This window comes from Ranitomeya variabilis, chromosome 2 (assembly GCF_051348905.1).
Source record: "Ranitomeya variabilis isolate aRanVar5 chromosome 2, aRanVar5.hap1, whole genome shotgun sequence".
In the NCBI taxonomy this organism is placed as follows: domain Eukaryota; kingdom Metazoa; phylum Chordata; class Amphibia; order Anura; family Dendrobatidae; genus Ranitomeya; species Ranitomeya variabilis.
In genome coordinates this window covers 1,105,666,837-1,105,679,383 of record NC_135233.1, presented here as the reverse complement: position 1 = coordinate 1,105,679,383, position 12,547 = coordinate 1,105,666,837, and the positions used below count along the sequence as shown (strand labels likewise).

Genomic DNA, 12,547 nt, shown 5'->3' with positions numbered 1-12,547 from the left:
CAATAGGATGCCCAGGAATATTCCAAACTAAAAACTGAGATACTGGTACGCTCAGGGGTGACTGTCTGTCCAACCTCAGAGTCAACTACTTGGCATATTGGAGTGATAAACTTCCTTGCTCCCTAATGTTTGATTTGGTACAGAATGGTTGCAGCTGGAGTCCTCCACCCCAGGTCAGATGGTAAAGCGGGTCATAATGGACAGATTTATCTACTCCCTTCCAAAGCCAATGCAGACCTGGGTTGCCCAGGGGGACCCTCGAAATGTGGACAGCTTGGTTGGGCTACTGGAAAGGTACCAGGTGGTTGAGAGGTCCCTAAGGAAGCCGGGCAGTGTTGCATTCCCATACTGGGGTACTCAGAAGAAGCCTGAATCTCAAAAAAAAAGTAGAGCCATGACTAGGGGATTCAGAGGTTCCAAGGGGTTTCCAAAGGCTGCTGGTAAAAACTTGCTCTGCTTGAAATCTTACAGCCCTGGACACATAACCTCCCATTGTCTTATGTCCTCTGAACATATGGACTGCAGCATAGGGAGGCGTTTGTCGTACTCTGCCTATCCCGCCTGCAGTGTGGACTATCAGCCCAGTGAGGGGTCACCGACATGTCTCATAACAATAAATGGGGTACTGGTATTAGAACCCTTGGACTCGGTGATAGTAGAGCACGACTTTAGCTTATTCTGGGACTTATGGCAGAAGACGGGGGCACAGAGTGACTCAGACAGGAGCTGGTTAAACCATGATGAATCCCTATCGGAGGTGGATGAGTTCCCCCTGTGTGTCCTTACTGGTTACAAGGACAAGATTCCTGAACTGGGGATATCTGGGGGGAAATTTGGGACTGCTAAAATATGGAATCTTACTTTAAAATAGCCACTTGACAATGTGTCTGTGATAAATGGGGTCACTTAAGAGACTGGAACCGACACAAGGTTTCCACATTTTGCTTTAATTGAGGAGCTGCTATATCAGATCACAAAACTGAGAGGAAATGATAGGCAGTTGTTAATACGAGGCCCCTATAGGCGTTGGGTACTAGACATGGCCCATTATCATGTATTGGGTGGGCATCTGGGAGTAGCCAAAACTCAAAAGCCAATCCTTCAGAGATTCTACTGGCCTGGATGTCACAAAGAGATTAACTACTGCCGACCCTGGCCTATCTGTCAGCTAACTGCTCCCAGGTCCCACTTACTGAGACCCCTAGTGTTGTTGCCTATTGCAGAGGTCTCTTCACCGGTTTGCCATGGACCTTGTTGGGCCCTTAGTTAAGTCTGCCTGGGGGCACCAATACATCCTAATGGTAATGGACTGTGCAACACGGTACCTGGAGGCGGTACCACTGAGAAACTCCTCTTCCAGGAGTATAACCCATATTTTTTCCCGGACAGGCCTGCCAAAGTAGATTTTAAAGGGACACTGTCACCTGAATTTGGAGGGAACAATCTTCAGCCATAGGGGCGGGGTTTTCGGGTGTTTGATTCACCCTTTCCTTACCCGCTGGCTGCATGCTGGCTGCAATATTGGATTGAAGTTCATTCTCTGTCCTCCATAGTACACGCCTGCATAAGGCAAGATTGCCTTGTGCAGGCATGTACTACGGAGGACAGAGAATGAACTTCAATCCAATATTGCAGCCAGCGGGTAAGGAAAGGGTGAATCAAACACCCGAAAACCCCGCCCCTATAGCTAAAGATTGTTCCCTCCAAATTCAGGTGGCAGTGTCCATTTAAGGGACCAGGGAACTCCTTTTATGTGCAAAGTGATACATGAGTTGTTTAAGGCTCTCCAGATTACACAACTTTGAATGTCTGTCTACCATTTGCATATGGACAGCCTGGTGGAGAGGTTCAACAAGACCTTGAAATCCATGCTTAAGAAGGTCACAGAGAAGGATGGCTGTGCACACGTCAGGATTTTGTCAGGCTTTTTCATCAGGTTTTGTAGCCAAAACCAGGAGTGGGTGCTAAATGCAGAAGTGGAGCATATGTTTCTATTATACTTTTCCTCTAATTGTTCCACTCCTGGTTTTGGCAACAAATCCTGAGGAAAAATCCTGACAAAATCCTGACGTGTGCACATAGCCTCAATCTGGGATTGCATACTGCTGTACCTGCTGTACTCTAGTAGGGAAGTCCCACAGGCATCTACAGGGTTCTCACCGTTTGAGCTGCTATACGGTTAGCAGCCTTGGAGACTTCTGGAGATTGGGAAGGAGACGTGAGAAGCAGAGGTTAAACCCCAACAGAGCATAATCGAGCATGTGGCCCAGATGCAGGACTGGATCACGAAGGTAGGTGATGCAGATTGTGAAGGAGAGCCTCCTTCAGGCACAAGAGGCCAGGCTCTACATTCAGGCAGCAAGGCTGATAAAGTTTAGTCTTGAAGACCGGGTATTGGTGTTGGTACCCACGGTCAAAATTAAATTTCTAGCAAAGTGGCAGGGGCCATACGAGGTGGTCGAAAAATTGAGTGATGTAAGCTACAAGGTCCACCAGCCAGGGAGAACAAAGCTGTACCAAGTGTACCACATCAACCTGTGGCAAGACAGGGAGCCGGTGGAAGCTACGTGCCTGGGGGCCAATCCTGAGGCCGGGGTCGAGGATGTCACTATGGAAGAGACACTGTCACCTGCCCAAAAGCAACAGTGCTGAGAACTGCTTCAGCTGAACTGGGACATGTTTTTGGAGTTTCCAGGATGTACACAGGTTGTGGAGCATGAAATCCTGGCGGAACCGCATGTGTGGGTGAACTAAAAGCCATATTCGATTCCCAAAGCCCGCAGCAAGGTTATCTTGAAGGAGGTGAGGAAAATGTTAAGCCTGGGCTTTGAGTAATCAAAGAAAGGGTGGTCCAGCCCCATTGTCCTGGTGCTAAAACCTGATGGGAATGGCGCTTTTTGACACCTGACGGGTGCTTTCAGTATATCGTGATGCCGTTCAGTCTTCAGACATCCACAGCCACCTTCCAAAGGGCCATGGACCCAGATCCTAGCCTCTCATAAAAAGTATGTTGCAGCTTACCTGGACGACATTGCTATCTTCAGCCCAGATTGGGGAAGGCACCTGCAGTATGTTCAGGAGCTACTGGATGCGACGAGGAAAGTCAAGGTTTACCATAAAACAAAAGTGTGCCATGAGAGAGAAGAGGCAAAATACTTGGGCTACATCGTCAGAAAGGGCAAAATAAAGCTGTAAGTGAATAAGGTAGCGGCAATCCAGAATTGGCTGTAACCAGTCTCCAAAAAGTAAGGATGTTTCTGGAAATTGTAGGATACTATTGGTGATTTATCCCAAATTTCGCCTTGATAGCCGCACCCCTGACCGACCTTCTTAGGGGCATAAAGATGTCAATGGCCATATGGTCTTCTGAAGCAGAGATGGCAAAGATTTAAAGAGACAGTGTTCTATGTTGTGAATTCCGTTCTCGGACTCCCTCCTGTGGTCATGAATGGTACTTTGGTTAGTTCTGCTCTTGGACTCCCTCTGGTGGCTTTGAGCGGAACTGCTGGTCACTGAGGTTGGCTTTGTCAGCTGCTCTCGTTTATTGCTTTTGGCTTCCCTATTTAACTCCACTCAGATCGTTACTTCATGCCAGCTGTCAATGTGTCAGTATTGGTTCAGATCTCTCTTGGACTTCTCTGAGGACCTGTCTACTCCAGCAGAAGCTAAGTCTTTGCTAGTTCATTTGTTGTTACTGCTTCCTGAATATATTTCTTAGTACTGCTAATTTCTAGTCCAGCTTGCTATCATGATATTCCCTTGCTAGCTGGAAGCTCTGGGGTGCAGAGTGGCACCTCCACACCGTGAGTCGGTGTGGGGAGTCTTTTTGCTTACTCTGCGTGGTTTTTTGTAGTCTTTTGTGCTGACCGCATAGTTCCCTTTTCTATTCTCTGACTATTTTAGTGCAGTCTGGCCTCCTTTGCTAAAACCTGTTTCATTCCTGTGTTTGTGACTTTCCTCTTAACTCACAGTCAATATATGTGGGGGGCTGCCTTTACCTTTGGGGAAGTTCTCTGAGGCAAGGTTAGGCTTCTATTTCTATCTTTAGGGGTAGTTGGCTCTTAGGCTGTGAAGAGGCGTCTAGGGAGAGTTAGGTACGCTCCACGGCTATTTCTAGTGTGTGTGATAGAAGTAGGTTTTGCTGTCAGCAGAGTTCCCTCTTTCCCAGAGCTTGTTCCGATTACTAGTTTACTCATCAGGTCATTCCGGGTGCTCCTAACCACCAGGTCCATAACAGTACAGCTGGCCCACAAAGTGTTAATGCATCTCAAAAGTGGGATAATAGAAGTTCTGAACCCATTTTTTTTTCTTTGCAGTGTGTTTTGTCTCTCTTTTCCCCTTAATCTCTGGGTGGTTCAGGACTCAGGTGTAGATATGGATATTCAAGGTCTGTCCTCTTGTGTGGATCATCTCACTGCAAGAGTACAAAGCATTCAAGATTATGTAGTTCAGAATCCGATGTTAGAGCCTAGAATTCCAATTCCTGATTTGTTTTCTGGGGATAGATCTAAGTTTCTGAATTTCAAAAATAATTGTAAACTGTTTCTTGCTTTGAAACCCCGCTCCTCTGGTGACCCCATTCAGCAAGTAAAAATTATTATTTCTTTGTTGCGTGGTGACCCTCAAGACTGGGCATTCTCCCTTGCGCCAGGAGATCCTGCATTCCTTAATGTAGATGCGTTTTTTCTGGCGCTTGGATTGCTTTATGACGAACCGAATTCAGTGGATCAGGCAGAGAAAATCTTGCTAGCTTTGTGTCAGGGTCAGGATGAAGCAGAGATATATTGTCAGAAGTTTAGAAAATGGTCTGTGCTTACTCAATGGAATGAGTGTGCCCTGGCAGCAATTTTTAGAAAGGGTCTTTCTGAAGCCCTTAAGGATGTTATGGTGGGGTTCCCCACGCCTGCTGGTCTGAATGAATCAATGTCCTTGGCCATCCAAAATGATCGGCGTTTGCGTGAGCGCAAAATTGTGCACCATTTGGTGGTGTCCTCTGAGCAGAGGCCTGAGCTTATGCAATGTGATAGAACTTTGACCAGAACTGAACGACAAGAACACAGATGTCAGAATAGGCTGTGTTTTTACTGTGGTGACCCCACTCATGCTATCTCTGATTGTCCTAAGCGCACTAAGCGGTTCGCTAGGTCTGTCACCATTGGTACTGTACAGCCTAAATTTCTTTTGTCTGTTACTCTGATTTGCTCTTTGTCATCCTACTCGGTTATGGCATTTGTGGATTCAGGCGCTGCCCTGAATTTGATGGACTTGGAGTTTGCCAGGCGCTGTGGTTTTTTCTTGGAGCCTTTGCAGTATCCTATTCCATTAAGGGGAATTGATGCCACGCCGTTGGCCAAGAATAAACCTCAGTACTGGACTCAGTTGACCATGTGCATAGCTCCTGCACATCAGGAAGATATTTGCTTTTTGGTGTTGCATAATTTGCATGATGTGGTCGTGTTGGGTTTGCCTTGGCTACAGGTTCATAATCCAGTATTGGATTGGAAATCAATGTCTGTGTCTAGTTGGGGTTGTCAAGGGGTACATGGCGATGTTCCGTTGGTGTCAATTTCTGCTTCCACTCCTTCTGAAGTCCCTGAGTTTCTGTCGGATTACCAGGATGTATTTGATGAGCCCAAATCCAGTGTCCTACCCCCTCATAGGGATTGTGATTGTGCTATAAATTTGATTCCTGGTAGTAAGTTTCCTAAGGGCCGACTTTTCAATTTATCTGTGCCAGAGCACGCCGCTATGCTGAGTTATATAAAGGAGTCCTTGGAGAAAGGGCATATTCGCCTGTCTTCATCACCGTTGGGAGCAGGGTTCTTTTTTGTGGCCAAAAAGGATGGTTCTCTGAGACCCTGTATAGATTACTGTCTTCTCAATAAGATCACGGTCAAATTTCAGTACCCTTTGCCTCTGCTGTCTGATTTGTTTGCTCGGATTAAGGGGGCTAGTTGGTTCACCAAGATAGATCTTCGAGGGGCGTATAACCTTGTGCGTATTAAACAGGCCGATGAATGGAAAACAGCATTTAATACGCCCGAGGGCCATTTTGAGTACCTGGTAATGCCATTCGGGCTTTCAAATGCTCCATCTGTGTTTCAGTCCTTTATGCATGACATCTTCCGAAAATATCTGGATAGATTCATGATTGTATATTTGGATGATATTTTGGTCTTTTCGGATGATTGGGAGTCTCATGTGAAACAGGTCAGAATGGTATTCCAGGTCCTTCGTGCTAATTCCTTGTTTGTGAAGGGGTCTAAATGTCTCTTCGGAGTTCAGAAGGTTTCCTTTTTGGGCTTCATTTTTTCCCCTTCTACTATCGAGATGGACCCTGTTAAAGTTCAGGCCATTTATGATTGGACTCAACCTACATCTGTGATGAGCCTCCAGAAATTCCTGGGCTTTGCTAATTTTTACCGTCGCTTCATCGCTAATTTTTCTAGTGTGGTTAAACCTTTGACTGATTTGACAAAGAAAGGTGCTGATGTGGTGAATTGGTCCTCTGCGGCCGTTGAGGCTTTTCAGGAGCTTAAACGTCGTTTTTCTTCGGCCCCTGTGTTGCGTCAGCCAGATGTTTCGCTCCCTTTTCAGGTCGAGGTTGATGCTTCTGGGATTGGAGCAGGGGCTGTTTTGTCTCAAAGAAGTTCTGATGGCTCTGTGATGAAGCCATGTGCCTTCTTTTCTAGAAAGTTTTCGCCTGCTGAGCGTAATTATGATGTTGGCAATCGGGAGCTGCTAGCTATGAAGTGGGCATTCGAGGAGTGGCGACATTGGCTTGAGGGAGCCAAGCACCGCGTGGTGGTCTTGATGGATCACAAAAATCTGACTTATCTCGAGTCTGCCAAGCGGTTGAATCCTAGACAGGCTCGATGGTCGCTGTTTTTCTCCCGTTTCAATTTTGTAGTCTCATACCTTCCAGGTTCTAAGAATGTGAAGGCGGATGCCCTTTCTAGGAGTTTTGTGCCTGATTCTCCGGGAGTCCCTGAGCCGGATGGTATTCTCAAAGAGGGGGTGATTCTGTCTGCCATCTCCCCTGATTTGTGGCGGGTGCTGCAGGAGTTTCAGGCTGATAGACCTGACCGTTGTCCAGCGGAGAAACTATTTGTCCCTGATAGATGGACTAGCAGAGTTATTTCTGAGGTTCATTGCTCAGTGTTGGCTGGTCATCCTGGGATTTTTGGGACCAGAGATTTGGTGGCTAGGTCCTTTTGGTGGCCTTCCTTGTCACGGGATGTGCGTTCTTTTGTGCAGTCCTGTGGGACTTGTGCTCGGGCTAAGCCCTGCTGTTCTCATGCCAGTGGGTTGCTTTTGCCCTTGCCAGTCCCGAAAAGGCCTTGGACGCATGTTTCCATGGATTTTATTTCAGATCTTCCTGTCTCTCAAAGCATGTCTGTCATCTGGGTGGTTTGTGATCGCTTTTCTAAGATGGTCCATTTGGTACCCTTGCCTAAATTACCTTCCTCCTCTGATTTGGTGCCATTATTTTTTCAACATGTGGTTCGTTTGCATGGCATTCCGGAGAACATTGTGTCGGACAGAGGTTCCCAGTTTGTCTCTAGGTTTTGGCGGTCCTTTTGTGCTAAGATGGGCATTGATTTGTCTTTTTCTTCGGCTTTCCATCCTCAAACAAATGGCCAAACCGAACAGACCAACCAGACTTTGGAAACCTATCTGAGATGCTTTGTTTCTGTTGATCAGGATGATTGGGTGACCTTGCCATTGGCTGAGTTCGCCCTTAATAATCGGGCTAGTTCGGCTACTTTGGTTTCGCCTTTTTTTTGCAATTCTGGTTTTCATCTTCGTTTTTCTTCGGGGGAGGTTGAGCCTTCTGACTGTCCTGGTGTGGATTCTGTGGTGGACAGGTTGCAGCAAATTTGGACTCACGTAGTGGACAATCTGACGTTGTCCCAGGAGAAGGCTAAACGTTTCGCTAACCGCCGTCGTTGTGTTGGTCCCCGACTTCGTGTTGGGGATTTGGTTTGGTTGTCTTCTCGTTATGTTCCTATGAAGGTCTCTTCTCCTAAGTTTAAGCCTCGTTTCATTGGTCCTTATAAGATTTCTGAAATTCTCAACCCTGTGTCATTTCGTTTGGTCCTTCCAGCTTCTTTTGCCATCCATAATGTGTTCCATAGGTCGTTGTTGCGGAGGTACGTGGCGCCTATGGTTCCCTCCGTTGATCCTCCTGCTCCGGTGTTGGTTGAGGGGGAGTTGGAGTATGTGGTGGAAAAAATTTTGGAGTCTCGTATTTCGAGACGGAAGCTTCAGTACCTGGTTAAGTGGAAGGGCTATGGTCAGGAGGATAATTCCTGGGTTGTTGCCTCCGATGTCCACGCTGCCGATTTAGTTCGTGCCTTTCAATTAGCTCGTCCTGATCGGCCTGGGGGCCCTGGTGAGGGTTCGGTGACCCCTCCTCAAGGGGGGGTACTGTTGTGAATTCCGTTCTCGGACTCCCTCCTGTGGTCATGAATGGTACTTTGGTTAGTTCTGCTCTTGGACTCCCTCTGGTGGCTTTGAGCGGAACTGCTGGTCACTGAGGTTGGCTTTGTCAGCTGCTCTCGTTTATTGCTTTTGGCTTCCCTATTTAACTCCACTCAGATCGTTACTTCATGCCAGCTGTCAGTGTGTCAGTATTGGTTCAGATCTCTCTTGGACTTCTCTGAGGACCTGTCTACTCCAGCAGAAGCTAAGTCTTTGCTAGTTCATTTGTTGTTACTGCTTCCTGAATATATTTCTTAGTACTGCTAATTTCTAGTCCAGCTGCTATCATGATATTCCCTTGCTAGCTGGAAGCTCTGGGGTGCAGAGTGGCACCTCCACACCGTGACTCGGTGTTGGGAGTCTTTTTGCTTACTCTGCGTGGTTTTTTGTAGTCTTTTGTGCTGACCGCATAGTTCCCTTTTCTATCCTCTGACTATTTAGTGAAATCTGGCCTCCTTTGCTAAAACCTGTTTCATTCCTGTGTTTGTGACTTTCCTCTTAACTCACAGTCAATATATGTGGGGGGCTGCCTTTACCTTTGGGGAATTTTTCTGAGGCAAGGTTAGGCTTCTATTTCTATCTTTAGGGGTAGTTAGCTCTTAGGCTGTGAAGAGGCGTCTAGGGAGAGTTAGGTACGTTCCACAGCTATTTCTAGTGTGTGTGATAGAAGTAGGGTTTGCGGTCAGCAGAGTTCCCACTTTCCCAGAGCTTGTTCCGATTACTAGTTTACTCATCAGGTCATTCCGGGTGCTCCTAACCACCAGGTCCATAACAGTTCTAGTCCAGAGGTGTCAAACTGCATTCCTCGAGGGCTGCCAACAGGTCATGTTTTCAGGATTTCCTTAGCATTCCACAAGGTGCTGGAATCATTCTGTGCAGGTGATTAAATTATCACATGTGCAATACAAGGAAATCCTGAAAACATGACCTGTTGGCGGCCCTCGAGGAATGCAGTTTGACACCTCTGTTCTAGTCGATCTACCACAGGGAATAGTGTGAAAACACTGTGGCTATAAGGACATCATGATGAGAAACCAGAGGGGACAGCATAAAGTCGGGATGGTGTGGAGGACAGAGTTGATAAGAGAGGATAGTGTGGTCGTTGTGGTTCATAAGGACGGACAGTGTTGTACTTCTTAGAAAAGAACAGTGTGGTGGTTATAGTTCATATGAGCAAACAATGTAGTGGCTATAATTAATAAGGGAGGACAGCTTGGTGGTTATAGTACATATGGAATGGCTGTAATAGTTCGAAAGGGAGGACAGTCTGATGGTTATAGTTCATAAGGGATGGCAGTTATAGCTCTTAAGGGAAGATAGCGTAGCAGTTCTCGTTATTAGGAGCAGGTGTTGTGGTTGTAGTTCATAACAGTGTAGCATATATAAATCATAAGAGTGGAAGGTATGGCAGTTATAGTTAATAAGAGCCGATAGTGGTGGTTATGGTTCATAAGCGTGGACAGTGTGGTAATTGTAACACATTAAAAAAAAAAACAATCTGTTACCTCTCTAGCTGCCCCACTGCTTGCAGCCCTGCATTTGGGTTACCAGGGCCTCTTCCACCTGCTGCATCTTTAGTATCTTCACACTAGAGCGAGACTTCCAGCCATGATTAGGCTTCGAATGTCCTGACTTGCACCGCAACCTTACGAAATACAATGACCTCCGGCGACGCCCTCCTGCTTCTTCATCGCTCCCTGTTGAGGGTAGACCAAATTACTGCAGTGCGCATGTGCTGGGAAAGGTCAGAGAGGCCCAGCCGCCTGCACGCTGCAGTACTTTACTCTGACCAGAGAAGTACGCCTGCGATGGAGCGCCGATGCGGGGAGTGATGAAGAAGCAGGAGGGCGTTGTCGCAAGAAGATGGGAGGCACCAGACCCGGACCTGCGACACCCATCGGACCGGACCGCACAGAACCGCCCCCGGGTGAGTATATTATAACTTATCGACAGCATTATAGAATGCTGTAAATAAGCCCTGAAAGGCAGTGGCCGCATCTTATAGCGCTAAAATCTGCTTACAGCTTCCATTTAAAAAATATCCATATTCTAGGAAATACGAATTTTTGATCAATTTCAGTAATTTTTTTCACTTAAATAAATTTGCCCATTTCTACATGGCGGCAGCAGAACAGACATTGCAGTTGATTTCTGAACTAATCTTGGTGATGCATAACATGTACTGATAGTGGTTTTCGTGTATACAACCCCTGGCAAAAATTATAGAATCACCGGCCTTGGAGGATGTTCATTCAGTTGTTTTTCATTTTGTAGAAAAAAAAAGCAGATCACAGACATGGCACAAATCTAAAGTCATTTCAAATGGCAACTTTCTGGCTTTAAGAAACACTAAAAGAAATCAAGAACAAAAAATGTGGCAGTCAGTAATGGGTACTTTTTTTAACCAAGCATAGGGTAACAATTATGGAATCACTCAATTCTGAGGAAAAAATTATGGAATCACCCTGTAAATTTTCATATTCAAAAATAACACCTGCATCAAATTAGATCTGCTCGTTAGTCTGCATCTAAAAAGGAGTGATCACACCTTGGAGAGCTGCTGCACCAAGTGAACTGACATGAATCATGGCTCCAACACGAGATATGTCAACTGAAACAAAGGAGAGGATTATTAAACTCTTAAAAGAGGGTAAATCATCATGCAATGCAATGTTGCAAAATATATTGGTTGTTCACAGTCAGCTGTGTCTAAAATTGGACCAAATACAAACAACATTGGAAGGTTGTTAAAGGCAAACATACTGGTAGACCAAGGAAGACATCAAAGCGTCAAGCCCAGAAACTGTTATCATGAATTGATGATTGGTGTCAAGAATTCATGTGCTCTTGATGATTCTTGTGCTGTGTTTATGTACTGATGTTGGCTTTGATCCAGTGCACATTTAGCAATCCATAACTTGTCAGCCGTTCTACATGCCTATATTGATAAAGTATTGTGCTGTCTGACTAGTTAATAATTACTATGATTTTGTTAGCAGCATAAAAGGGGTATGCCCAGCTTTATGATTCCATCCCATTATGTAGTACGTGTAATAATATTAGTAAATACCTCCAATTAAAAATGTAGTATAGTTCATCTGATTCACTATATCGCATACCCCATGTGCAGGGCACTGTAGTAGCTTTAGGTATCCATGGTTACGACCACTAACAACTGTCAGTATATGACTGAGGGGCACATACTTTTCTCCATATTAATGTCTATGGATGTTGTGACGGAGTATATGACAGAGCAGAAAGAGACACCAGGCCGATAAACAATCCAACAAGATTTATTGGAACGGAACTGGGATAACACAAATGAAAGTAATTCTGCAGCGTCCGTAATGAGTCCACACTGAGTCCACACAAAGGGAGCAGATCCTGGGGGTGCCACCCGGCAGTCCGACGCTAGGGAAATAGAAATGGTCCATGAGTGAATTCAATGGCTCCAGCAGATGAGGGCCATAACACAGTCCAAAGTGGCAGCTTTTAACACTGCGTTGAGAAACACGTGATGGTGTCTCCGCAGTGTTGGATGTTTTGATCTCCCCGAGGTCATTCATCCTTATGTTTATAGCTTTTAACAATACACACCGTCACAGGGATCTCGCCTCAGCCTAAAGGTACCGTCACACTCAGCGACGCTGCGGCGATCTAGACAACGAGCCGACCTAAACTAGATCGCTGGAGCGTCGCTGTTTAGGTCGCTGTAGAGACGTCAAACACAGCAACTCCAGAACGATGCAGGAGCGATCCAGTGACGTAACGGCGACTCACTTACCGTTCTCGCTGGTTGATAGCTCCATGTCTGGCATTGCTGGCGTCGTTGCTTTTGATGTCAAACATGACGATACATGCCAACCTAGCGACGAAATAAAGTTCTGGACTTCTAGCTCCGACCAGCGATGGCAAAGCGGGATCCAGACCGCTGCTGCGTGTCAAACACAACGAGATCGCTATCCAGGACGCTGCAACGTCACGGATTGTTGTCGTTCTCGTTGCAAAGTTGCTGAGTGTGACGTACCTTAAGATCCCAGCCCTTCGCAAGTCACCCCACAAC

General features: G+C 46.2%; 1 protein-coding gene across 1 annotated transcript in view; it reads left to right on the top strand.

The window, feature by feature from the left end:
- The window catches only part of LOC143808823 (uncharacterized), a 65,663-nt gene that overhangs the window by 46,201 nt on the left and 6,915 nt on the right, over positions 1-12,547 (top strand). The gene's annotated exons all lie outside the window — the stretch shown is intronic.